The sequence below is a fragment of the Camponotus vicinus genome, unplaced genomic scaffold (genome assembly GCF_025532165.1).
Source record: "Camponotus vicinus isolate PSW18456_S1 unplaced genomic scaffold, iyCamVici1.0 SCAF_10, whole genome shotgun sequence".
Classification (NCBI taxonomy): Eukaryota; Metazoa; Arthropoda; class Insecta; order Hymenoptera; family Formicidae; genus Camponotus; species Camponotus vicinus.
In genome coordinates this window covers 1411010-1437972 of record NW_028141946.1, presented here as the reverse complement: position 1 = coordinate 1437972, position 26963 = coordinate 1411010, and the positions used below count along the sequence as shown (strand labels likewise).

Genomic DNA, 26963 nt, shown 5'->3' with positions numbered 1-26963 from the left:
TGAAGCACGCGTTATATGTCGTTAATTTTCAGACAACAATTCAAAGGACAATTAAAAACATTGGACTATTCCGCTCACCTCCGTCGCTTCTTTTTCCGTCGCCTCCGTCGGCGAGGTCGCCTCCTAAGTTCCCCCCTGTTCAAGGGGGTAGTTGCTCTCCCTTGTAGTTTCAGGGCCGTTGCTGCTACGCTAAACTCGACTTCTTCCCCTGTCTCGCTTCTTCCCTGCACCGGGGGCCTTGTCTCCGCCCCGGCGCTGGGCCCCGTCGTGGCTGGTACTTCCCTTCGCGCACCACCACCTTCTCGGAAGTCTTTGTCCACCAAGAGCGAACGGATTCGCCGACAGTCACCGAGCCAGGTACGACGGGAAACTGCGTGGGATCAGAAAAACCCAACACCGTCGACGAACCATGTGTCCTTCGAACAGACTCACTGTCTATTGGGTAGAGCAACCATGTGAGTCCATTCACCATCACCCTCTTCTCGCTCGGCCCTCGCGAGATCTTCGCAAACGGTTCTACGCGAACTCGACGAGTCGCACGGAACACTCTCGGCACGTTTCCGATCCGATCGTGATGGTGCTGCTTCTCGAAATGAGTTTCTTACGAGTCTCTTGGATTGTCTTACAAGGGGATTTCGCGAAACGATCAGCTGACCGCAGAGCCGCGCGTGCTGATGAATAACGATAAAAAATAAGCGAGCGATCGGTTTAGCGCAACATGAAGCGGATCAGATCATCCGAAATTATTCTCCTCCACGCACCACGCACCTCTATTCGGGTGAAATCGCCGACGAGAACCTGAGTTATTGGTCGTACCTTTTCAAGATAAAGCAAGGATCACGAGGTCAACTGTATTCAATGATCTGCGATTTAACTCGATCGACAAGATCTACAATGTCCAAAATCTACAATACAAAACGCAGATTCGAGACGAGATTTTCTTGTACCAGCGCAAAGTCCAGCCTCGCTTTCCAAACGAAGAGTGCTTCCTCGCTCGCTTTTAATTCTTCCTTAAACTATTACACGATGAATCGATGACGAAGCAGATTGAATCGTCAAAAATGTTCGCGAGGAGCTCGTCACAATGTCGCACAGCTTCTCCCCAGTCGTCAACGTACAGCCTTAGCGCGAGCCGAGGCTCGATGATCCCGGAAGTTACAATATTTTGTTCAGAGTACCAGAGCGAAAATAAACGTCGATCCTTCAGGATTTGTTAACTGGAAGTCGATGGTCGTGTCGCTTCGGACTCGCGTCTCGCTGCTGCAAATCTGTCGGGCAACTCGCTGTCGCACTCGAAGGCGCACCGCACGTGTGTCGCGTCGCGCGAGAAACCGTAATCTCGAAGGTTATCATTCGTCACCGGAGCAGATCCGTCCAACGACGCAGCATCCCGTCCGCGATCGGCGGTCCTCGCGGTTGGCGCTCGGTGCGTGTCAGCCAGCGTCGGGACGGCACTGCGCTCGCCGATACCCATGGAAAGCCGCGGACGGTGCCGCGGTGATGTATATCTTAAGCGAGAGATGCGACGACTCTGATCCGCGAATTCCGCCCGCTCAGTTTCGCAGCCTCCGAGCCGGCGGCGGGACCGGAGCGCCGCGACGCGAGGCGCCCTGTGCACATGCGTTAAGCTTCGCTCTCCCCCGATACACCCGCGTGTCCCCCTCGGCGATCCTTCTCTCTCTCTCCCTGTCTCCCTTTCTCTCTTTCTCTCCTGCTCTCGCTTTTCTCTTGACGCCCCCGTGATCCGCCACGATGGTGGTTGTGTACGGCGACCGAGGAGTCCCGTCTCCCCCTCGTCTTTGGGAGACACGGGGAGACTCGAGGGGCACCGCGGGACACTCGAGAGGCGTCCATCGTATATACCGTGTTACGCTGCTCCTTTTCCGCGTCAACAAGGACAGAGCGTCTCAACCGGCGCTCTTTGTTGCTGATTACGTCACGCAATTTCAATAACGCGACTCTCGTAATATCGAAATTAGATGGAAAAATGGATGAAAGAAACTTGAGAACTTTTTGTGTCTCTCTACTTTTCCAGATATTCCAAGAGCAAAGTCGAGATTAGTCGTGTGTCTTGGAATAGTTACGATAGATAAATTATAACGATATTATTATTCGCAGATAATCACTAATATAATTCCGAAAGCCTAATATACTTTGCGTTCTATTTCCAGGTTACAAAATGACGCATCGCTTTTCCCGAAGATATTGGATTACATGTAATCATTTAATTTATCGTAGGCGTGCATTCTCACAATTGTACGGTAGAAGGCGAAAGAGACACGCAGCCTCGGGGATTAAATCACGAATCTATTTCTTCCTTCGACTAATTTTAATCCCCAGAAATAGGCTCAAAATAGCATCGCCGATGCTAACTAAACCTCGCGCACATCGCATCGCATCGCATCGCATCCACGTGCCACTCATTCAAGCTTCTATCAACCGCGGGCGTACGCGATTCGAATTGAATGCCGAGCTTTTCGAGCCTCGGAACGTGCACGGCCTACAACGCCGAGAAGGCCGCGGAGAAAATTGCAGAAAATCCCGAGTCCGTCCACGCCGCTAGAAAGTCGCTGACGGATTCGATCGTCAATCTTTCAGCGATCGTCGTAATCCTATCAGACGACTACCGACGTCGACTCGCGCAAGTTGAAACGTTCAAATACCTTTCGAGAGAACGTTGCGTTACGATAGCGAGACAAACGCGCCGATCCGATTATACTCGAATAAAAAATCTATATCCATTAATTATCAATTTCTCTTATGGCATTAAAGCGCACGACTTTGCGCGAGAGTTCCTCGTCTTTTCAAAAATCTCATGATTGATACACTTACTTTGAAAATAATTTTTGTTTATACGGATTTATCAAAGAGACGAACGAATAGTTTCTTAATAAAACTCGACGAATCTCTGATTTAATTATTCTACTATAATTGATTAAAATGATAAATTTGCGGTATTGCATGATTTAATTAATTATTGCATTCTGTAAAAAAATATATGGAACATAAAATATGCAATTAAAGCATTACACTGTAAATATTAATCGTGCTTTGTTCGAACGTCAATTATTATACACATTAGCATATATTGTTTACATGATATTAATTACTTTTTCGCAAGTTTAGAATTTTATACCTGGCATCACTGTAACATAATTGTAAAACTGGGTAAACTATACTGCTGACGAAGAAGCATTATTAATGTCTCGATAATATAACATGATTTATTATATATGAATATAATTCTAAAATCTCTTTTGTCAAAATTTATTTTTATAAACTGATTAAAATATACTAAATGTGATGTAATGCCGGTAAAAATAAACTAAAATATAACGTCAAAATATTAAAACGTTATTTTACGGGGACACTCGTAAATTACCGTGCACAAAAAATGTAATACACCTACTACTATGGGATAAAAGTTATATTTTTTATCGAAATTTTTTTGTGTATTTTTAGTTGCATCTACCTATCGCAAATACGTGCGAAACATCGTGCAATAAGCACGACACACAAATATATAATCAGGTATATAGTTTTTAATATTGTTAAACCGTAAAAAGACCTTTCTGCATAAATTCTTGGGTGAAGAACGCGAATTTATGACATAAATACGAGCGTATTTTCGAGACGCCAAGTTACTATTGCAGGTTTAACTCGCTACGAGAGATTTAAGGGACACCGAGAGCGCTAAATTTTCGGACAAGTGTGGTAATCGTCGTGCGGATCGCAAGAAATTAACGGGACACTAAGTTGTAGAATGCTGAGCGTAGAGAGGTAGCATCGAGAAATCACAAACTGGGCAGTTACCAAGACAGCAAAAGTTCGCACGTCGGTGGCGAAGAAAAAAGAGAACAAAGGGCAGAAGAGGAGAGAGAGAGAGAGAGGGAGATCCGAAGAACAACTACAGTGAAGTAGATAAAGACGGAGGGGGCATAAACCAACGGGCAGCGGCCGTGAAACAAAGCAGGAGTTGCCGGCCGTGTAATTGAACTTTTTGGGACTTGATATCTCCTTTTTCCAAAAGAAGCTGGAACTCTGAAACGGGATTTTTCTTCGTCGTTTAATCGAGCTCTCTTTTTCCGACCTACTTATTAAACACCCTCGAATATAATTTAAAAAATGTCTTGAAACAAATATCGTTTCGATAAAATTTTAATTACAATGAAATTTACCATAAATTTCCGACCGTTGTGAGCCGCGACATAATGACGCCGTCAATAGCGAAGACAATATCGCCAGCAGTGTGAGAAGCAACGAACCGTTCATTTGTCCAGTTAGCTCGCGATTGTAGACGCATTGGGACTACTACCGTACCCTCGTCTTGGGTAGTCGCATCACATACATACACATACAGACGCAAACGTCCATTCGCGCCACGGGCCCCTTCTCACCATCGGTAACCCTTCCTCCTTCTACTTCTCTTTCATAGCCCACGCAACCAGTTGTATCTCTCACGATCGTAAGATACGCTCAGCATTCGTCTGCAAATGGTCGGGGATGGTTGCGTGAGTATGTGCCACCAGAACTACGTGACCTAGTTTGTTGATGAAGCGCGTGATACCCGCGTGAAATGAACAGACAATTGAAGAACATTTCGATTTGCCGTCTTATTGTACATCGCCTGATAATGAACCATCTGTCGACAAAAGAGAAGGTTTTCTCGCGTATATTTTGAATTTAATTTTAATATAAGTAAGCGCTTACGCAAGGACAATAATACGATTATCGATTAAAGAAATTGGAGTATTTGAAAAAGTATTATTTCGCGAGTCCTTCAAAGTTTCGTTGAAAAATTGTCATTATAATTGAAATATATCATAGCTCGCTTTAACGATAATTATTATTAATGTTGCAATATTGCGATACAATCTCTGTAATAAAATTGCAATTGACGCAAAATGCATTATAATTCCAATTGCATAATTGAAAGCAGACCCACGCGATTAGTATTATCACCAGCGACGTATTAAAGGAATATAAATTCGATTGGTATGATACAGTTTTCACTCGCTTTATACCAAGTAGTCTTAAATTAAAATTCAATGCAAGTTGTATCTTTTTGGATCTGCAGACTACGTGCCAACGCGATATCGCTTTTCCGTTTCCGTTTGCAGAACGTCGACAGTTACTTTAGAAATATTCCAACAAGAATGTCGCGCTCGAAAACTACAAAGTGTAAAGAGACGATTATACAAAAAGTCATTATTGGAAATTACATCGGGACATTTTGCAGCGGAATTATTTCAGAAATTCCCTTTTACGCGCGTGTGCGTTTTTTCTCTATAAATTTAAACGCACGTATATAATTACTGCTTGTCTCGGGTAACCTTGATTTTACCTTGACTTAAATGACGTAATGATGTAAAAATATATATTCGCTATCGAGCGACTTGCGCTCCTCATTCAAGCAAAGTGATAAGAAAAATAGCAACAAACAAGCGCAACGCGTGAACGTTTGGCAGTGCGTTTTCATGTCACCGACATTTCACGAGCGTCGGGTAGATTATACCGACGCATAAGGGAGAATCCAGCCCTATGGTAGGAAATTCTCTGCGGGAGTAGCCCGTGGAAGCGGAGCCAGAGAAGTTTCGCTTCGAGAGCGTGACGGGGGTGGAACGAAGGGTGGCGTGGAACGAACGGAACCGAGAAACGCTGGTGAAGGAGGATGCCCGGGGGGGGAGGGAGGGAGGATGGGTGGGGGAGGGGGACGGGGGAGAGAGAAGAGAAGCGGGCTGACGACTAGGGGGGTGGTCTAAGGGGGTAGGCGAGGGGATGAGCCCAGAGTTGGAGCGATGGCAGAGTATTGATTTAGTGGGTTTCACCGTCTCCTTCTATTTGTCTCTCTCGTTCTATATCTCGACGCGCGACTCCACCATCTACAGCCGCACGAAGAGAGCGCATCGGCTTCATTGTTTCGATGCCGTCGTTTTCTTAGCTGGCGGGAAGGGCACGCTCTATTTTTGCGAAATGAATAATCCTGCTTGGAAACTAGAAGATAAAGAGACGCCCGCGCTAGTAGCGGTTACTATTATATTTAAGCCCCGTTTTCACGATTCTCTCCCTTCGCGGAGCGTAATATATCATTTTCGCGAGGAGTTATTAATTGTATTTAAAAAAAAGAAATTAACACGTTCCCATAGCGATTGATATACTCGCGGCAACATTCTTACAACGTGATTTACGTGGAATTTATTTCGAAATAATTAGTAATGGCATATTTTCGGCGTATATACAGATGCCTTTTTTTCCCACGTTAAATCTTGCCCGATAAATCAAGCGGTGCAAAAGTACCGCTGAAAGTTCAGTATGTGTATAAATTCAGAAACAGTTACCGATTGAATAATCCGCGATCACACGAGCCCCGGATAGAACGTAAAACCGGTTTTGAAAACGAGTCAAGTTCAGAACGCATAAATCGCGATATATCTCGATTATACGACATACGAAATGTCACATTTTCGGAGAGAAGATGCCACACCGCGTGCCGCGAGGCAAGGTCATTTAAATGCGAAATTTCTTTGGCGAGTGGTAAATGTTGACCCAAGCATTGATGAATATGTAAACCGTTTATTCAGGTGAACGCTAAACTACAAGCAGGCGGCAGCGTATCGATCGGTGTCGTTCTAGCGTTAACAAATATAACACGAAGGTGTACGATATGCAAATTAAATAGCGGGAAATCGGTCTAGCAACAGTGTTGTAGTTTAATTTAATGCAGAATAATCATAGTGTTACGATACACTGTGTATACGCTTTAACTTTGGCATTCTATATTCTCACAAAATAATCAGTCATATTATTAATTTATAAAAAATTAATATTACAGCTGTTTTCGCGTGTTATATGTGGAAGTAACTTTTCGAATTCTTCATCAATATCAATGGATTACTAGAGAGATTCTTACGTTATCTTATTTTATCGATTATACAATATTATATTAATTATTTATTTGACACATGCATATATTGATATTCTAATTTTCATTCAGATATTTATTTCATTTTATGTATTCCCGATTTATTTTGAAAACAAGAGTACATTATTATAGAAAAGAAATTTAATTTGAAAAATACGTAATATAAATCAATAATTCCAAAAGATGTATTCAATATTAAAAAAGTGTTATATATATCATCTGGGAAAAATAAATCAATAAAATTGATTTTAACTATTGATATCATATTTCTCCTAATGCAAAATAATTTATACATACGCCAATGTTAGTGCAAAGCATATAGAGAAAGAAAAATATCATGCTGCAATCGTATGATGATCTAATTAATGATAGTCGCACAACACCCACGTAACAGTTTAGGGCACACGAGGAGGGAAACCGAGATACTATCTCCATATAGTTAAGAGGTGTTTACAACTTCAGGCAGTGAATCTGTGGGTAAGTGGTGGAGAAGATGGCAGTAAATATTCCTTGGATGCTACTCTCCTCCCTCTACTATTCCCCTCTATCCTTTTTCCGTCGCCGGTTTCCTTCTTCTTTCTCGTCCCGGCCAACCGGAGCAGCATCATCCTTCGCGTCGCGGAATTCCAATTTACCCTCCTCGTGCCTTCTTTCATTCTCGATCGTGGAGCACGGTTCAAAACGAAAACATCCAATTGATTGTGTCCCCGGTATCCTCGCATGCCATTACTCTTTGCTCGAATTACGAGGGGTTTTCCTCCGAAAAAAATGCGTTTATTTGCCAAAAAATAATTTAATATAAACGCAATCAAATATTGTTTTATGAGAAATATAATCTGATATATTTTATTTGAAATTTATATAACAAAATTGATGCCATGAAAACGAAAGAGAATGATTTTTAGGAATAAATTCGTACAAATTTAATTCACATAGAAAAAATAATCTGATGTGAGTACGAGCAAATAATTAGATTTTTACTAATGGTAACCCCTGTCATTTTCCGACAAGAATAAATATCAAGATGAAAGTTGCTTCGCTCGGATCTGACAGATTTTACTCTCTATCTCAGCTATTCTCAAAGGAATAACTGGCGAATCTCCGAACGAATTTCAAGATACAAAATTGGCTCCACATCACAGTTCCAAGGAAATGATTAAAAAGTTTCTTATAAAGCTTATAAAGATAATAAGAAGTATATAAATATCAAAATAATTAATACATGTAAATGTATCTTATACCTTTTTGTAATGACTCTTGTGGCGATCAAAATTAAATTTCGCGATTATGATTGGAATAGAATTTTGAGGCACGATTTGTCAACTTCAAAAGATTATATTATAATTTATGTGTGCTGAATTTTTAATGTAAAACTGTTAATGAAATAATGTCTCGATTTTTCCTTAATATTTATATTTATCAAATCTCGATAATTTTTACAAAATTAAAATAGATAGAACTTATCGAAATGTTATTTTCAGCCGTATATGTGTGAAAGTCTCGCTAAAAATTCAAAGGATAATAAACAGTATCAATAACTGTTCAATAATAAACACATAATAAATTATATATAGACAGAAATTATTCAAGCATATAAAAGAGATATACAGAAACAAAAACGATGCGATATATCTCTGATGGAAATTGAAAAAGAAAACGGAGAGAGGAATAGAGGGAGGTATCGCAGAGGGATGAGAAAAAAGCGTTGCTGTCTGCAGCCTCGGCCGATATGGAGGAGAGAAAAGGATGGGACTATCGCGTAGACTGGAAATGAAAGAGCTCAGCCCCGAACGGGCGATAATTCATTCCTGAACCGAACGAGGCAGCTGAATCCGGCGTTGCACACGTGCACGATTTCGTGGAATGGGCGGCGTTTTACGTGGAAACTCGCGACTAGTGATATCAATAGCTATGGAATCCACGCTAGATTCGCAAAATAGAAAATCACTCGTTCTTTGGGGGAAATTTAATTTATACTGCAAATTAAGTATTCAGGACAAATGTGCCATTTCATTAATTTTCGCTGCTAATTAAATATTTCACCATTTGGCTTCAATCATGTCCTGAATTTTAAATAAATAGATAAAGACGTTTTTGAGATACAGGGTATTTCAAAACTCGAATTTGAATTTTTCTTAGAACAACAGATTCTCTAACTAATTTAGAAATATTTTTTCTTCAGCGAAGATATCAATAAAGATCATTATTTTATGCAAGTTTCTACATTTTTGCCATTATATATCTTTGTAATATTCAAATTCTATTAAAATAAATTCGACTTGACAACTAAAAAAATGTAGGTCCATCATCCCTTTAATACTATAGAATTTAGTTTATGAGAAAATCCTTCTTTTTTTACAGTTGTTTATAATTCTATATATATAATTCGAAATTATTAATTTCATAATCCTATATAATTAGATATAATTCGATTTTTATAATTAATTTTATAATTTTATAATAATTCGAAATTATTAATATCACAATTTATCATTACACATTTTTACTACAAAAAATCATGTTAAAATTGACTAGAAAATCTGCTCTTAAAAAAACATCCATAGTAGTTTTAGAATAGCCTGTATGTTTATACAGCATTCTTTTTATTAAAAATTTTTATTAAGTAATCACACATCTTTAAGACAATCTATAAATATTATATACACATAGAATTATCTTAAAAACATAAATAATTAAAAATATAAATTATTAAAAATAAACTAATAATTTACATGAAAATTACAAACTTAAAAAGCAATTTTGTTTCACAATTTAATCGATTAAAGAATATCAAGCAAGACGAATCTAACAACAGGTTAAAAGGACGTTAAAAAATAAAGTTGCAGATACGTTTGCGTATGCGCGATCGATCTGCTTTTCTCTTTTGCCAAGGTCCTAAGTTCATCGCGATGAATAAAACGTGCACTGATTTTAGCGAAGAGAAATATCGTTAGATCCCTGAGTTTTTTCTACGACAATCGTACTTCTTTCGCGAAAGTCGATTTTTCCTACAACCTGGTGGGGGCGAAAGTGAAACACGCTTTTGTGCTCGCTCCGTTTTTCTGACTATCGGTGCAACTTAAGGAATACCCTCACGGCTGCGACCCTCGTGTAGCCGACTTTCACCGCCATAAAAATATAAAAGCGTTGTCGTTCCGGCGTGTTACGTAAAACGTTATATATAATCTTGTCCTTTAAGCGGAAATCTATGTTTTTTCAGAAAACAACACGTTTGACCACCGGACTAAACTAGCACAAAAGAATGTAGACTGAAAAAGAATTCGATATACTTTAGTTCTCTTCTATATAATATTCAAAGTGTACCATCTAAGAAAGAATGAAGAAAAATAACAAATAGTAATTGCATATTTAGCTTTACGTTTATATATATTTGTATATTAACAGAGGGCAAACTTCAAAGACGTTATCGCATTATTGTTTCATATGAGAAAAACTTTTGAAAATTTTATCTTGCAACTATTTGTTAATTTTTGATACTGAGTGTACTTTGAGGATCCACCCCTTCGAAGGCTAAAGGCAAGAAAGGGAGTTTTGGCTCTAAGCATAGCCAACGAAAGGGCGGGCAGTCAGCGTGAAACGAAAAGCAAGATTTAGACGTCATCCCCTTGACGTGGTGCTTTCCTTCTACTCCTCCTGCGTAACACCCGCGTGGTTCCTATCCCCGGTAAAACAACCAAATGCATTTCTCCACTCAATCTTCTAAAAACTCATCAAATGACTTATTTAGAAAAGATATTCGACCAAGAAAATATACCGTGTTTTAATTAAATTATTGCAACACTTTTTTTTACTTTAATAAATATTAAAAACTTGGATTATGAATAACATATAATTCAACGTATGATAATTTATATTTCATTTATGTATAAATTTAAATGTTAAAAAATATGTTCAATCGCGTGGTTCCTATCCCCGGTAAAACAACCAAATGCATTTCTCCACTCAATCTTTTAAAAACTCATCAAATGACTTATTTACAAAAGATATTCGACAAAGAAAATATACCGTGTTTTAATTAAATTATTGCGACACTTTTTTTTACTTTAATAAATATTAAAAACTTGGATTATGAATAACATATAATTCAACGTATAATAATTTATATTTCATTTATGTATAAATTTAAATGTTAAAAAATATGTCCAATCACAGATTGTAACTTTACAAAACAGACAATTTGCAATATTCAATTTAATATTAAAAACCTTTAGAAAGGTTTAAGACATATATTTAAAAAGATTGCAAAACAAATGTTTTATTTTTTTTAAACAATAGGTATATTTATGGTTATATAGAATTTTATAATTTCTTTAGAGCGGCGTGAAAAAATTTTAACGTGCTCTCGAGAATTTGTCGTTCTAGAAAGGAAACCCTAAATTTTCTACGAATAGGATTAGCTCATCCAATCAGACGCAACACTGGAAGGGCGGGTTTAATTAAAATCTTCTTGGAGCCAGGCTATACTAAGTCCACGACTGGGAGATGCCACGAGATGTAAGAATAGAACATGAAGAGGTTACCCTTCGACTAGAATTTCTGAGTAGTTTGCCGGATTAACGAGAAACGACATAACGTTAGATTGACGAAAACTCAGTTTTCCTTCAATTAATAATTAATCATTAATTAAATTAAATTAAATTAATAATTAACTCTTCGATTAATAATTGTCAAATCTAAATAATAATTATGTCATATCCGTAACCTAAAGAATAACATGTCCTATAAATTAAAATAACCATACGTTCGGTTATATAATTTATATGATTTTGATGTGCCTTAAAATATATTATATATGCATACAATTTTGTTCATTTCAAGTTAAACAAACTCAACGATAATCTCCAAGTTGTAGACATATTTTTTATAGCCCAGGATCTTCAAAAGTAAGCCAATTTGCATATCATTTGTTATTTAAATAGTAACAATTAATGTTTTCGACTTTCAATTAAGCAAATGATATTGACATATTTAAAATGAGGCGAGATATTTTTAACATATTTAAAATACGATCGTTTCGTAATAAATGTAATCTTACTATTTATATATGTATCTTATCAAATATAATAATTAAATCTAATAATACGATATGATAAATAATTTTTTTTATTTTACATCACACATTGATAATTTTATTTCCATCTCTCGTATTTTTTATTCAAATATTTAGTATATTTGTAGAACAATAATTATTTATCATATATCTGCAAGAATAAATTTTACACTTTCGTGCACGTGAAAAGATTAAGATGATAAATTAGATAAAGAAATCATGTGCAAAATATTATATAAGAAATAAAATAGAGGAAATTATATTCCAAATAAAAATAGATGTTTTTTTTAAATGCTAAAATTGACCTACAACAAAAATACGAATATAAGATCTTTCAATTTCTTTAATTCCTCTATTTTTTTAGCAACTCATAATATATAACTTGTACTTGTATATTCAAATGTATGCATATTATGTATATTTTTAAATATATTATAGTACATGCCCACATTTAATACGTGTTAAACAAATAAATGTAATTTCATCACAGGATATTTTTCAAGAAGTTCGTAAATAAAATTCAGTAATATCCATCTTTAACAAGTTAAGGCTTACCAGTCAGTCGATACGAAATCTTCATAAGTGGAGCTATAAATTTATCATGGTCCGAACACTAAACCTGTGTTTACTCTATTATACAGGCTCGTTTTTGTAAGCCGTTTACGTTTAACGGCAAATAATCGTTTAGATGCCGCGCCATGATACGGGCCATAAATTTGCCGGCATCCATGGCGTTCGAGCTGTGTTATGATGGTGCGAGACATGCGCAGGTCAGTACCGCCTTCATCTCGAGCAGGGTGCAGAAGGTGGCAGCACCACGGAAACAGCTGCTGCGTGCGAGCAGCGGACAACGGCCTTGAGATGGAATTACACTGCCATCTGCTGCGCATCGCCGGAAGGTCGAGTACCTTTGGGTTCCAGCGAAATTGGGTAGAGGGCTTTGCTCCATTTTGGGCGGGAAAAACAATCTCCATAATTTCGAGCTTAAACCTCGAGAGGAATACATGGTAATGATAACGACGTTGGGAGAGTTCATTACTCCCAATTGACGACACGAGTTATTTTTAGTCCGACTAGAGCAAATGGATCTTTCCCTTGCGATTAAAAAAATTTAGAGAAAATATAACACACGTAACAAAAAATAGAAATATCCAAAATAAAGCGCAATCTTTTTTTTTATATAATTATATGCAATAATCCATATCGCCTATGATGCAATGAATGTTATATGCATGATATGCTAATGAACCATGATTATATGCGTAAAAAAGTGTTAATATGATATCATGCATTATTTATATCGATCCTTGCATATTCTAAGCGCAAACAAATACACGTATCTGCTGGCGACATTTATTGCGTAAATAGAAAAATATGTATTCATAGGTATATACACTCATTCATAGGCATACTTATGTATTCATATATACTTATAGATGATATTATTGACTAAATATATTATGGTCGTTCATTGCATTAGATGTATTAATTTTTCTCAAGTGTTGAGTTTTCGATATGTTTTCCATTGTACGTTACTTCTCGGTATACATTATTATAATTTTTTAAAAATGCATTTATAAATTAAAATGCTTATAGTTTTATAAAAATATTATTAATAATCTAACTGTAATTAATTTTCTTGCATCGCAATCAACTAGCACATTTAATTATTTTTCAATTTGCCTTGATAGCATTTTTGTACATAAGAAAAATTTAATTTTTATACTAAATTTAATTTTTATATTATATTTTTAATTTAATTTTTATTTGAAATATTAAAAATATTATGCAAAATCTACAAATAATAGAGGAATTTTAATTACATTTTTAGATGCAATAGCAATTTTTTTTTCTTCAAACCGTATCAAACTTACTCTCATCGACAGATATCGAATATAAGATAAGAATAAAAAATAATTTTGAAAAAACAACCGATATAAAGCGCTCTTTGATTCCTATGAAAAATTTGTAATTTCGCTAATAAAAAATTTGAGCTAAAAAATATGCGGCATCCGACCAACGATCCTCTCTCTTTCTCTCGCCTTCATCGCGCTCGTATTTATCCAACGGACCGGCGCGTGGCACTCTTTATCAGTCACCCGGATCAACCCGCTGTTCGGTCCGTGCGTCCCCACGTTCCTTCAATACCAATCAGCCCCGCTGGTACCCGCTAATGCCGATTCTTTCGCCTCGTGCGCGATCGTTTGGGTGGTCCACGGACGGGACCAGCGAAATACCGAGGTCTATTATTAGCGACAGAGTAGGGTAACGAATACGTGAGGGCATGTTGCCACGATTTCTCGCTAAGAAACGGACCGCGTGGCGAAACGGCTCCCATCGGCCAAATATCGATTGATCCATCGCGTAACCTGTTCCGCGTAGGCAGGTGCACACGGACCATTTCGTAAGGACTTGTTTTCCCTGAATACACAGCCGGCTTTTTCTTTAAAAAAAAGAATTCATACTATGAACGTAGATCCAACAAATTGGTTTGACAGATATAAATTAATATCTCAGCAAATTAAATTTTCGTAATCAGTGACAAACTAAACCTTATGCAAGGCTCAGAATGTAATAACATTTTTATATCGAAGATTCGGGAAGAAAGACATGCGAAAAATTGGAAATAAATAGTTGCGTTTGATTAAAATTTAATTTCTTTCTGATTGAGTTGCGTCTTTGAATTACTAGAAATGAATGCAAATTTCATCAAGTAATCTATTGAATCTTTTTCTTCGAAGAAACTGTATACATTCTCGCATAAAAAAAAACCACGAATTATCATTTTTTCACGAGCAAAATTTTTTCACCAAAAGATAAAATACGACGAGCAAAAACATTTATTGGGCGTTCCGATGTTCGAGTTTGGTTGACTATAAAATGAGATGATAAATGGCAGACTAGGTCTGAGCATGCGAGTCTGGTTGGACAGGTAGTAATACTCTTCGTAAAGGCTGTAACTTATACCCCGTCGAAGCTCGAGGAAATTGTGATGTGACGACCGAGAGCGATAATCTGGAGTAAAACGCTGGGAATGAATTAAGGTGAAAGGCAGAGATCGACGATGACCAATTAGCCTACATAACCATTTTACGAGTACGTATCCGTCCCGTAAGTCGTGGAAAAATAAGATTTAATCTACGCTACGGGGGAAGGATATATACATACATGTCTGTTTTCTCACGCATAGCCAACTTCCTTCCAAAACATGCAAAACGAACAGCCGCTACTCACGCGCGCGATGATAACCCCGTACAATCGTTTTAATTACTTTGTTAAGATGCGTTAAATCATCCACTCCCGAGCTAATCGAGATTGCGCGAATTAATTTACTTTTCGTTAATATTATTACATTCTACGGTGTTATTCTTTGGCGATCTTGTAATTAACGCTATAATTAACCGTGTGGTACCGACGAAAAATTATGAAGGAAAATTTTAAATTTCGTACGAGAGAAACAGGAAACTGCGTAGAGCTCGACCGGTTCTCTGGGTTCCACGCAGTCGAGATCCCTGGAACATTCGAGTACCACGCAATACATGTATATACATATACATATACAGTACTTCGCGCAATCACGTTGTGCAGTAGATCGCAGAGTAGATAAACACGACACCACGAGCGCGGCGCTCGTGCTAGTAGTTTTAACATCCAGCACGAAGAAATACAGAAACTACACTCTCGGACGTTTCGCGCATCGTTCCTAGATCCACATCTTCTCGGCGAGAGGATAGCTTATCTCGAGCTATGCATCGAAGCGTTACGTTGCGACAGGCTGCGCCTTGGATGCTCATTCCGTGTGCCTTATATAAAGTTAGATAGGAATCGCGCTAAAATGGAGAGAATATTACAATATTATCTCGCTATCTCTGCCTTCTAATAAAAAAATACATACAAGATACATGAAGAGATATACTTTCTAGAAATATAATTCTTTTCCTGTAAACAAGATCGTATAAATTGAAAAATTTCGAGCTATGACAGGGGGGGAGGGGGAAGACGGGGAAAAGTGACAGTTTTATTTTCTACTAAAATTTCAGGTAAAACGATGAATGAAAAAGCCGTGCAACAACTAAAACACTATCCAACGATTTTTGGTCAGGCCGCAGGAACCGCGGGGGAAGGGGGGATAAAGGACAGGTAAAAAAAAGCTCGGGATACATGACGTATGTGCCTATTTCAGCTAATAATCCCGTTATGCCCGGTTCGAATTTGCCTCACGGCGGATAATAAACGCGCCAGAAACCGAACCCGGGACTAAATCAGCACGTTGGGGGCGTAAAAGGGGGGTAGAAGGGGGATTGGAAGGCCGCCTCATCATCCGTCAACTGTCAAACATCCGACCAATCCTGTACAGCAGAACCAAGAACGAAGCAACCACCCACGGGGCCTCAAGGGTAAATTACACCTAAGCCTTCTACCCAATCTCTCGCCTCTCTTCCTTCCTCTCTTTCTCTTCCTTCCTTTTTAGTCTGCCTATCAAAGTATCCGGGAATTCTTTTGTTCTCTCCACGATTTATAATAGTGGAATTGAATATATGCACCTTATTAGCAGCGCGATCATAGACACCTTATGTAGAACCGCGATATCTAATTTTAATTATGATTAGAGCGATATAGATAAGAATATTGCAGAAAATTCAAAAATTTTGTGAATAAATAAGAAAATGTGTAAAGAGAAAAAAAATCATTAATTTCACACAAATTAAAAAAAAAAGATTACAAACATGAATGTGAAATAAATAAATATTCAATGGAATATTAAGCTAATCCAGTACATAAAATGATTTTAATTTAAAAGAATTTTTGATTGCATAATTTCGACGATTATAAGAAATTATTTTTTCAACATTAAAAATAGTCTCCTAATATTTTTTTTAAATAGCAATGATTCATTTGGAGATAAATTGCGCCAAGAATCAATTGCCATAAATCTTCTACAAATAATTAAACAGTATCATGTGCGTGAAATACGAAATTAAATCTTAATTCTTGCGATGTGATCTATTGTGTGTACAGATATATACATGTATAAGCTATATTTTTATATGCTAAAAAGCATCTCGTAAATAATTATCGTAAACATGAGATGATAAGCAAAAGAAGAATACGGTTGACAAAAAAAATATGCAAAATAAAAATTGTGTCCACTCACCAAATATTTGATTGTCCTTAGTAGCGGTTGTTACTTTCGTAAAATATTGCATTCAACTCACATTTCTCGAGTACACAAAGTTTCTTACGTTAATCAACATCCTAACATGTTTAATTTTCTATCGTGATAAAGTGATAGAAGAATAGTCTGTACATGAGAAAACGAATAAAAATAAAAATGATAGCAAATAAGGAAAAATTCACGCTGCGATTCCATATGACTGCCAACTCATTGCGTGAATTAATGATCACCTTTTACGCAAGGTAATAATTTTGATATGACATAAGAGATCAGTTTAACGAAGTAGCGTGCTAATAGCTAATGATAAAGTATCTTTTGCGGATTTCTGAATTTGCATCGGGAGATCGGGCACGAAAAATTGTTGACACATTTATTTCGCACAATATTATGCATTATCCATGAGATTTACATTACACGACACATTGAGATTGTAATATTGTCAATCTTAACAAATGTTTTGTAATAAAAAAGATTGAGTGTAAGAGAGAATGATGTGAATTTGGCGTCAGAAGTAGAAAAATAGATGGTATCACAAGTCGCATAAATTTGACGTTCGCACAAAAGTCAGACGTTCATGGACGGAAGCGTAAGGCCACAATTATCCGAAATCACCGGAGAGCAGACGTTTGACGCGCGGTAATAATGACATCCGGTGTCCATTATTAAGTCGAAAAGAATAAAACGAAAGACGTAAGTGGCAACGAGCGGTAATTCCACGCGCGCACTATTTTTGGGAAATTTCCGCGAGACCGTCAATATTATCGGAAGGAGAAACGGATCCGATCGTGTATAAAGCTAACAGATCGAGACGCGCAGAAACACTGCCAGGATTATGAAGTGCGATGTTGATACGATGGCAGGCAGCGCCGCTGAAGGAGGAAGGAGCGCGCGCGGGAAACACGCACCTATACAATCTGCCGGATGCCACAGACACATCTACTTTGCCTCTGCATATCATCGAGCATCGAAGCTAGAACACGCCTCGGAATAATGATAAAAATTACCGGCCATTAGTCCACGACGGCACAAAGAATCCACACAAAGCATCAAAGTATATTTCGGGAGATTGATAATCGAGTATCGATCTTTTTTTTTATTTTATCTGGTAATGCATGTAATCCGAAAAAATTATTTTTATCATTTCGTTAAAAAAATAATATTTTTACGATAAAAATGCTGATGATGTATTAATATGAAGAATTAATCATTGCGTTAAAAAATAAATTAATGATTTTACATAAATGTTAAAATCTCCCACAAGACTTTTTGCTTTTGATATTCAAGCTGAAGCGATTTTCCTGCCTGATATAAATCATGAATCATCGTTGTACCTTGGTTCGTTTTTAGACAATTTCCGCACTTCTCATCGTGAACTATATATCGGCAATTACTTTGATGGTGAGGAAAGCTTTTAACGTAGCGCACCATGACCGTCTCTCGACGAACGAATCAGACATAGCTTACTAACATGTACGAAGCTACTAGCCGTGTTGAGAAGGGAAACCGAAGTAATACCCGGGATGTGGATGTAACGTAATGTATCGCCGCAGGAACAAGCGTGTTACAATGGTAACGCGTTCTGTCACGGTGCGTGATATACTACATGATGATGTGGACTAGAAACGCCCATGTGTGTAGTCGTCGTCGAATAATGAAAGACCTCGAAATATGTGATCAGTGATTTTTACTGGCTTGATATAGAGGAGGAAAGGCGCCATTACGGAATCGTATTTAATTTTTAATATCCTTGCTACACGGATCACGTTCTGCTTTAATTGTTTTTTGCAATCTACTAAAATAAAAATTTTAATGTAACTTAAATCGAGACTGCTATCCTTTTTTAATTTTTTTTTTTTTTAAACCAGAAATATTTATTTTAATTTGCCCGAATGGGAAAATAATCTGGGAAAATAAAAGAAAATATTAATGAGAACAATAATTAACAATTAATAAGAACAATAATTTTCTAATAATGTGTACCTTCCATGAAAGGATTAAAATTACACAAAGTTCCTAGCTTTTATCGACACAGAATTAATTTTTTTACGTATCAAGATTTCTCTCTCGATCATGGTTCTTAGATTACAGAGAAATTGTCCGAATAACTTCGTAGAAACAAATTATATTTAACTTCCTATCAAGGTGTTCGACGCGTTACGTCTTGCCAGAAGCCAGAACAATCGATGTTTATGGATTTTCATCCACACATGTACAGGTAGAAAACGCCACGTGAAATCGTGTAGTTGATAGTAGCAATTACAAATCGCGTGATTTGTGGTCGTAACTCGTCGCGACGGCGGCGTCGTGACGCTCCCAGGTTACCTGCAGGTGGCCGGCACGAAGTTACCTTCGCCTTCGGCACGGCACTGCTTTTTGTATGACGGAATATTACATCGGGTTATACACATCCCCCTCTCGGAATTGTACGATGTGTTTGTCCATACGGCCAACTCCATCAAACATTGAGGAAACTGCTCATTTCAAATGTAGTTTCCAACTTTTGAATTTGAAAATAGCATTCTATATTTTAACGGCTTTTTTAATATTTTATTTACTTTATGTAAAAATAAATTTTTTCTGTCTAATTTGAAAATAGCATTCTACATTTTAAGAGCTTTTTCAGGATTTTATTTTCTTTATTTAAAAAGAAATTCAAAGAGAGAGGCATTTAAATTTATTTAAAAACATTTACTTTATTTAAAATTGAATTTCTATTTTATTGAAAGATAAATTCGCTTAATTTTTTAAGAGACATTTATTTAATAAATAAATTCAAAAAGAGTGACATATGGAGCAAACCAATTTTGATTCTAATTGTGAAATATACATTATTGTATAAACTCTCGTGTTGAAAAAATGCAGATTTCCATTACGAGAGGAAGATACGTACGATATTAAAAAAAAAAAAGAAAAAAACTAGAATCGTATATCGTAGAATGTGTATTTCGTTTCATCCGTAGGACGGTAATTTAAAACACGATCAGAGAGTGGTGCAGCGACGACAATTCAACCGGCAGCGGTCGACACACGTGGCGGATTTAGAAAGTCACGAACGGCCCCGCGATCGCCGTCGCCGACACTCGATTTATTCGCTGCCGCCGAACTCGTTCGGCCGCTAATTGAAAAGCGGACAAATTAACACAGTGAACGGATCGCTGCAATTTATAATACCGCGTCTGCAACAATGGACGAACGAATGTGATACGAGTGCCGGAGCGTAGATAGCAGATTATTAACGAGGATCGATGAAGAGAATTGATTGATCGGAATTCGTGATAAATCGTTATATCTCTCCGGTAAAAATTAAAATGCATATTTTCGCGATTTTTGAAAAAGATTATAAAGATAGTATCGATTTATAAGCTAAAATTTTAAATTTCATTCGATATTACGAGATACACGTATAACGGAAAAGGAATAATGACAATTATCAATGTGCATTATTAATCAATTTCAATATTTCGAATATTTATTTTTCTGTCAAATATGCTTTATTAAATATGTAGCAAGTGGAAATTTCATCAATTCAAAGTTGTCGACTTATATGTACGAGAAAAGTGACTCGACACAGTTCGAAGAAATTCCCCCCAAGTTCTACGAATATGGTAGAGCCAATGCGAGCCGCGTAACAAATACAAACGATTATTATCGAGCCCCATTTTGAAGGGGAGACAATAATTATAATGATTATATTGGAGTTGGGTGGTACGCGGCCGGCCGAGGAATAAATTACAGGTTTGCTTGCTGTGTGCGGTCGACATAGCGGCATAGGTCCGTTCGATAGATGCGTATCGCGGTGTGTTTCATGCGACAGAGAGCGCCATCGCAACTGCCGGTTTCCGCAATTTCTTATCGCCGCTAATATGGCCGTCAGCTAGACTCTTGACACCCGACCTGATCCTATGAGATTAAAAATAAATTGTGCGTTTGCTTCACGGTAAGGAGCGCCGCTGCAAATTGCGGACGTTGCCAAGATCTCATTATAATTTCGAGAGAAATTAGATAGTATCGTATCTGAATAATGATATTGGTTCATTGAATGGTAATATAGCCGATGATTGATAATCTTGACGGCAGTTTTATAAATGAATCAATTAATATTCGATGAAAAATTAAAAATTGACAACTCGGAATAATCAGACTTCATTTCTTGAAATCTTATATAAGAATAATCGGAATAAACTAAAAATAAATTATCGCTGACAAAGAAGAATTTCAATTTGAACATTCTTGTTCGATTTTTATCGCGGTGTTTTAACTTCTGATTCTCTTCTCATTTAAATTATGGCGCAAATACGTAAGGGGGACCTTATTCATCTTCTTTCTTTCCTTTATATCTGATGCTTCCGTATTCCTTCGCTTCTATCTATCCGAGTCCCTCCTCTTCTCGCTGTCGTGGAGGCAGATCCGCAAAACATTACACAAGTCCTTCTCCGCATTCTTAATCTTCTTACTCTTATCTTCTCTCATCCGCGTCCCTCTTCACACTTTCCTTGTTTGCGACACGGTCTTTCTCTTTCATTCGTTTCTTTTATTCTCCTCTTCTCTCGCGAGTACCGTTTCTCCCATCACACATGGCGATATACGTGCGATTTTCTTCTCCTTGTCCTCCTTCTTATTCCTCTCTTCTCACCGCACAAGATTGTCGCGCGATTAGTGTAGGCTCCAATGTCACGTGGAGAAGACGCATTACCCTCGTCCTTTGGACCGCATTATATGTACCTGCGGTGTATGCATATCTACCGCGGAGCTTATACGGGCACCGTTTATATACGGTAACGCTGTAAGTGCATAATCACTGATCGCATCTGCTTGCACTTTACGTCAAGCTACGGCACCTTGCATGTCGCCAAACACCAACGATGTAACGTGTATCATATGCACGAAGTGATATGTTACGCGTAATACTTTTCAATGATTTCAACGATAAACGCGATCATTATTACGAATTGTCTCTGTTATAAATGTACGAGAGCATTTCTCTCTTTTTCATGTTTGATACATATTAAAAAATTATTATTTTAATGATATGTATTAAAATAATTATTCCCATAATTATTCTCTTTGATATAAATGATTAATCTATATACTATTCAAATTATATTACTCGCTGATATTGATATGTAAAAAATATATATAGATTTTTAATAACGCGGACACTAGGAAATGTAAAAAAACACATTTATAATTTTATTGCGAATATTGTATGTGAAAAAATTTGACGAACACAGCATTTAACAAAAAAAAATAAATAAATAAAAAACAGAGATGCATAAAAGGACACTTGTAAAAATGCTATTTTTTAAAATGGCAAAATGATGATTTTATCGATACTATCAATTTATGGTACGGACATTGCGAGTTTCATACTGTGTGAACAGCGAATATCGACTCTGAAAAGTTAAAATATTCCGGCACCTGCATCTAAAGACAAGGCTTGTCCTTTCCCCCATTTGGCCTGACTTCTCAAGCCTTACCGGCATACGGAGTCGATTAACATAAGAGGTGAATCTTTAGATAGAACATTTACAAATCTCGTAGATGGATCATTGCGTGCTCTTTGGATTTTAAATTAATTTATATAACAATATTTTTTATGTGAGTGTGCTACTTTTTTTTAAATCTCATTTACTTTCAACTAATGTCAAAAATAGTTGAAACGATATAATTATACATCTTTTCCCATTAGTAATTTTATTGTAAAGAGCAAAATGTGTCAAATAAAATATGTTAAAAGGCACCAACTGTAGAATTGTGCAGTACAATGCACCGGTTCGGTGGACTCGGATGATTCACTGTTGCTCGTTACTCAAGCAGCTTTTTACTTTAATCATATTAACGAAGCATTTAATCTCACTGCGTGTTTTACAAGCCGCCGGGTGTGTGGGCCTATCCTGATTCGTCGTTGACGAGGATTTCTCAGCGCTCTTTTCTAATCTTTTCTCATACTCATTTTTTATCTTCTACTCTTTTTGTTTTCTTTTTTTCATTCTTTTTCTCGTTCGTCGTTTATTCTTATTGCTTTCTTATTTTTCATCTTTCATCAGCGTCCGTTGATAAATGCGTCTTCCCCTCAGACGTATTTACACCTTTATCGTGTTAATATATCACGATATTAATATACTCTGGAGCCCGTATCATTATAATAATATATGTAATGCAATACAACGCGTGCGTGCACCAATGAAAGCGATAGAGTCAGTAAAAAATAAAAAAAAAAGATTTTATTAAAAAAAACTAAATACTGTCAATTAAAAATGATACTATAAATTAAAAAGAGTCCAAAAATTGTATTTGTAATTTTAAATATATATCACTAATTGTCAAATAATAATTTTTATCAGTAAATTTTGGCATTTAACGTGTAACTTTGCTCGTTATGTTTGACTCTGTCACACGCTGGCGAGTTTACAGCTGATTTTGACAGTGTCAAATGTGACAAGCGAAATTACATGCCAGATATCATCTTCTTATATCGAAAACTATAAATGTATATTAATGATGCCGTCTTTTTAAATAAAAATTTTTATATTGAAATTATCGTTATATCTTCATTCTTTGGACAAAAATAGAGATACTTTCATTATATAATGACCAATATGTCAATTCAACCTATTAAAAATTTAATCGATTATTTTACCGGTGATTTTAATACCTATTCGTAAATCCTATGTGGAATTTCCCCCCTCTTTTAGTGCATTATGGCATGGCAAAATATTGATTTGATAATATTCGTCATATATTTACTACATAATAGAATTTCCACAATAGTGTACTAAAAAGACAGGAAGCTATGTAATAAACCTATCATATGGAAGATAGAATTATTATTCTATCTTTATTGTTTCACGTTTGCGCAAGCAATAAAGGTTCGTAACAATGTTATAATAAATAAGTCGCTTACATTATATCAAGCATGGTAGATCCACAGGCATGCTTCGCAAGGTTTGAGGCGTTGAATACGTCACTTACCTGAAACAATAAATTACATGCGTTAGATATAGATTATACACATATACATGTATATATGTCATGTTAATAGATGCGATATATTGCTCAATTTTATGATACATTTACATTATAACTAGCTACTATTCATAGCTTATTATGTCAGAATCCTTATGCATATATGTATAAGAAATATGTTTATGATTATTTTACAACACAATTTTAAACAAATCGTAATAAAACCGACGTATATAGGATTTGTTTGTAATTTAATAAATTTATTATGTAATTTCTTTGATTATGCATTTTAAATTTCGTTGCATTAGACGTTAACAATTTCGAAACGAAATATCTATGCGACCGATAATTAATACGACAGAAAATACGATAACGCACGATCGAGGAGGGGAAGTTCAGTGGACAATGTCATCGTGAAAATCATTTACCGGCCAATTCGAAACGTGTCCATCCAAACGCACGCGCAACAAGGTCACGTTTCTGCCACAACGATGACGTCGGTGTCCGGAGAATACGGTCCAGCATCTTTACTCCAGCATCTTTATTCTCATTGGCTGATACTCGATAATCGCGCGCGCACTTATTGGTCTCACCCGGCACGTGGTGTCATTCATCCAACACTTTGCTATACAAATACCCATAGAATAGATGGACGACGAGCACAGTTGGACACCATCGAAATCTCGATTCCTCTTAGTCACTTAGCTCACTAATTCGAAATTTTTGACGCGGCGCTCCTTGGGATACGATTTTATCGATAATCGTGGACGAATTTGTGACGTAATCCAGTTCGACGCGTCTGGCAGAATAATTTTAGAAGGGAAATGTATGTGTGTAGAAGAGAGGCAGAGAGAAGCGAAGAAGAAAAAAAGGAGCGGCGCGAGACAGAGTGGAGACACCGCATAAACCTTCCCGGCCGCAAGCTACCACATAAATATAATAGAGAAGGTAAGGCCTCGTGATGGTCGGCCGGCATTGCCCGCCGAACCGTCACGGACTCGGCACATCGTACAGGAAGGGGGAATTTGCGCGGGGTGGGGTGAGATGGGTGGACGTGTCAGAGGCAAAGCGGTGGTTGCGCGGAGTGAAAAGGGGGTGACGGTGGCCGACTCCTCTATCTCTCTCTCTCGCTCTACGTCGCGCAATACACGGCGGCGTGAAACATGGAGAAGCGGCACGAATGATCGATGGGATTCTGCGCTGTTGCGGGCACGGCATGGGTACATACCCCCACCGTTCTCGTACGGCAGTGAGAAACTAACCCCCCTCTCGGACATTGACAAGCGCGCTACGCCGCCTGGTGGGCACGTCGCACGTGGTCTGCGAGAAGTTTTGAGCGCGAGCTCGTAGATGGCGCGCCGCGTGTTTGGCACCAACAACGCCATCTCGAGACAGACTCGCGAACATTGTTGACGTAAAAAACCGCATGATCGAAAACCCGATAAGTCGGCAAAAGAGGAAAATGCTATAGGATCGTAAAATAAATCACACACACACACACATATTATCATGTAAATTATATACCGAATTTTTGTTAGATTTCTCTACTCGTCTTCATTTCAGGTATAATAATCTTTACCTTTAAAAATTTTCATCTAAAATGTTTGGAATATAAGAGTTAATATATAAGGGTGAATAATAAATCATATGATAGAGCTGACAATATTTACATGGATTATTTAAAATGGAATATTATTTACGTGTAATAATATATGAAAATTGTGGCATGTATGTGTGCGATTTTGTGAAAAAATAAACTTATAATTTATAGTAGTTTATAAATATTAAACGCTTGCATTTATATGTAAGTATACGTGCACTCGTTATTTGTAGATGCGTATCACATCAATTCAATTGTCGCATTGTCGAATCGATTCACGATCGGGTGCCGTGCATGCGTGAAGTAATGCTACCTCCCGGCTAGTCAATCTGCTTAGGCGATTTGTTGAAATCTCAAGGTGAAACTTAGTTACGCGACACCTCGCGCGCACGTGCCCATAAAATGAGAACGCGTGAGGCATTCATGAAATGCAGCCATCAGACCACCCATACCCTACAGCTCTTTCCTGCACACCGATTGACGTATTGTTTCCACGATCGCGAGCACCGATAAAAATTTCTGAATAAAAAGAACTCTTGATCAACAAAGAAAAACATAACATGATCCACGATAATAAAACGTGCAATTATGCAACTGTAGATAAGTGAAAAAAATGTTTAAAATTTATAATACATGAAAAGAAAAATGGCTCTGTAAAAAGTGTGTATGACTCCTGTTATATAAATCTACTTTAAATTCAATATAATATATATATTATATATTATATATAATATATAAATTATTTTTAATTATATTTATATAATATATATTATATATAATATATATTATATAATTATAATTGTCATTATAATTTATAATTTTAATGCAATCAATATAGAAAAAAAGTGTCGAAAGTCTTGTAGATTTTAAAATGTTGCTAAGGATGTTACACGTAATATGCTGAAAATGATATAATTAATGTCATTACGTTCAATCATAAGAGACAGAATCATGACGTTATTCTTCAACGATAAAAACGAGAAATCAGAGTGTTGTAGGAAGCATAATCGTTATATAATTAGTCTCACTCGGTCTCGCAGCGGGTATCGCGCCTCTCTCCAAGGGTATTGTACTTTATATCACGAAAGTAGCGCGAAGCACGGTAAAGCAATTGATCAATATAGCGCCAACAATCCCTTGTAGCTACCCCTCCGCAGCTTCCGAGCTCCGTCTGCCCCCTTCCACCGCCTTCTTTCGTCCAAGTCCCAACGGCGCGGAGAGAACGCAC

The 26963-nt window shown here is 37.1% G+C and overlaps 2 protein-coding genes across 6 annotated transcripts in view; both read right to left on the bottom strand.

Annotated features, from left to right (window-relative positions):
* Antp (homeotic protein antennapedia) overlaps positions 1-26963 on the bottom strand; it is a 185369-nt gene that overhangs the window by 118697 nt on the left and 39709 nt on the right. For 2 of the 5 annotated variants that reach the window (XR_014435272.1, XM_083079441.1), the window contains exon 1: positions 79-2067. The exons of 1 other annotated variant lie outside the window; for it this stretch is intronic. The gene's annotated coding sequence lies outside the window, so the exon portion shown is untranslated. Of the gene's footprint in view, positions 1-78; positions 2068-17148; positions 17609-24563; positions 25042-26963 lie in introns of those variants that run through there. 2 more of the 5 variants (XM_083079448.1, XM_083079444.1) reach the window with 2 other exon arrangements.
* The window catches only part of Ubx (ultrabithorax), a 179055-nt gene continuing 172765 nt past the window's right edge, over positions 20674-26963 (bottom strand). Inside the window, exons 8-9 of the mRNA XM_083079439.1 lie at positions 24074-24141; positions 20674-21069 (exon numbers count right to left, since the gene is read on the bottom strand). The gene's annotated coding sequence lies outside the window, so the exon portion shown is untranslated. The remainder of the gene's footprint in view (positions 21070-24073; positions 24142-26963) is intronic.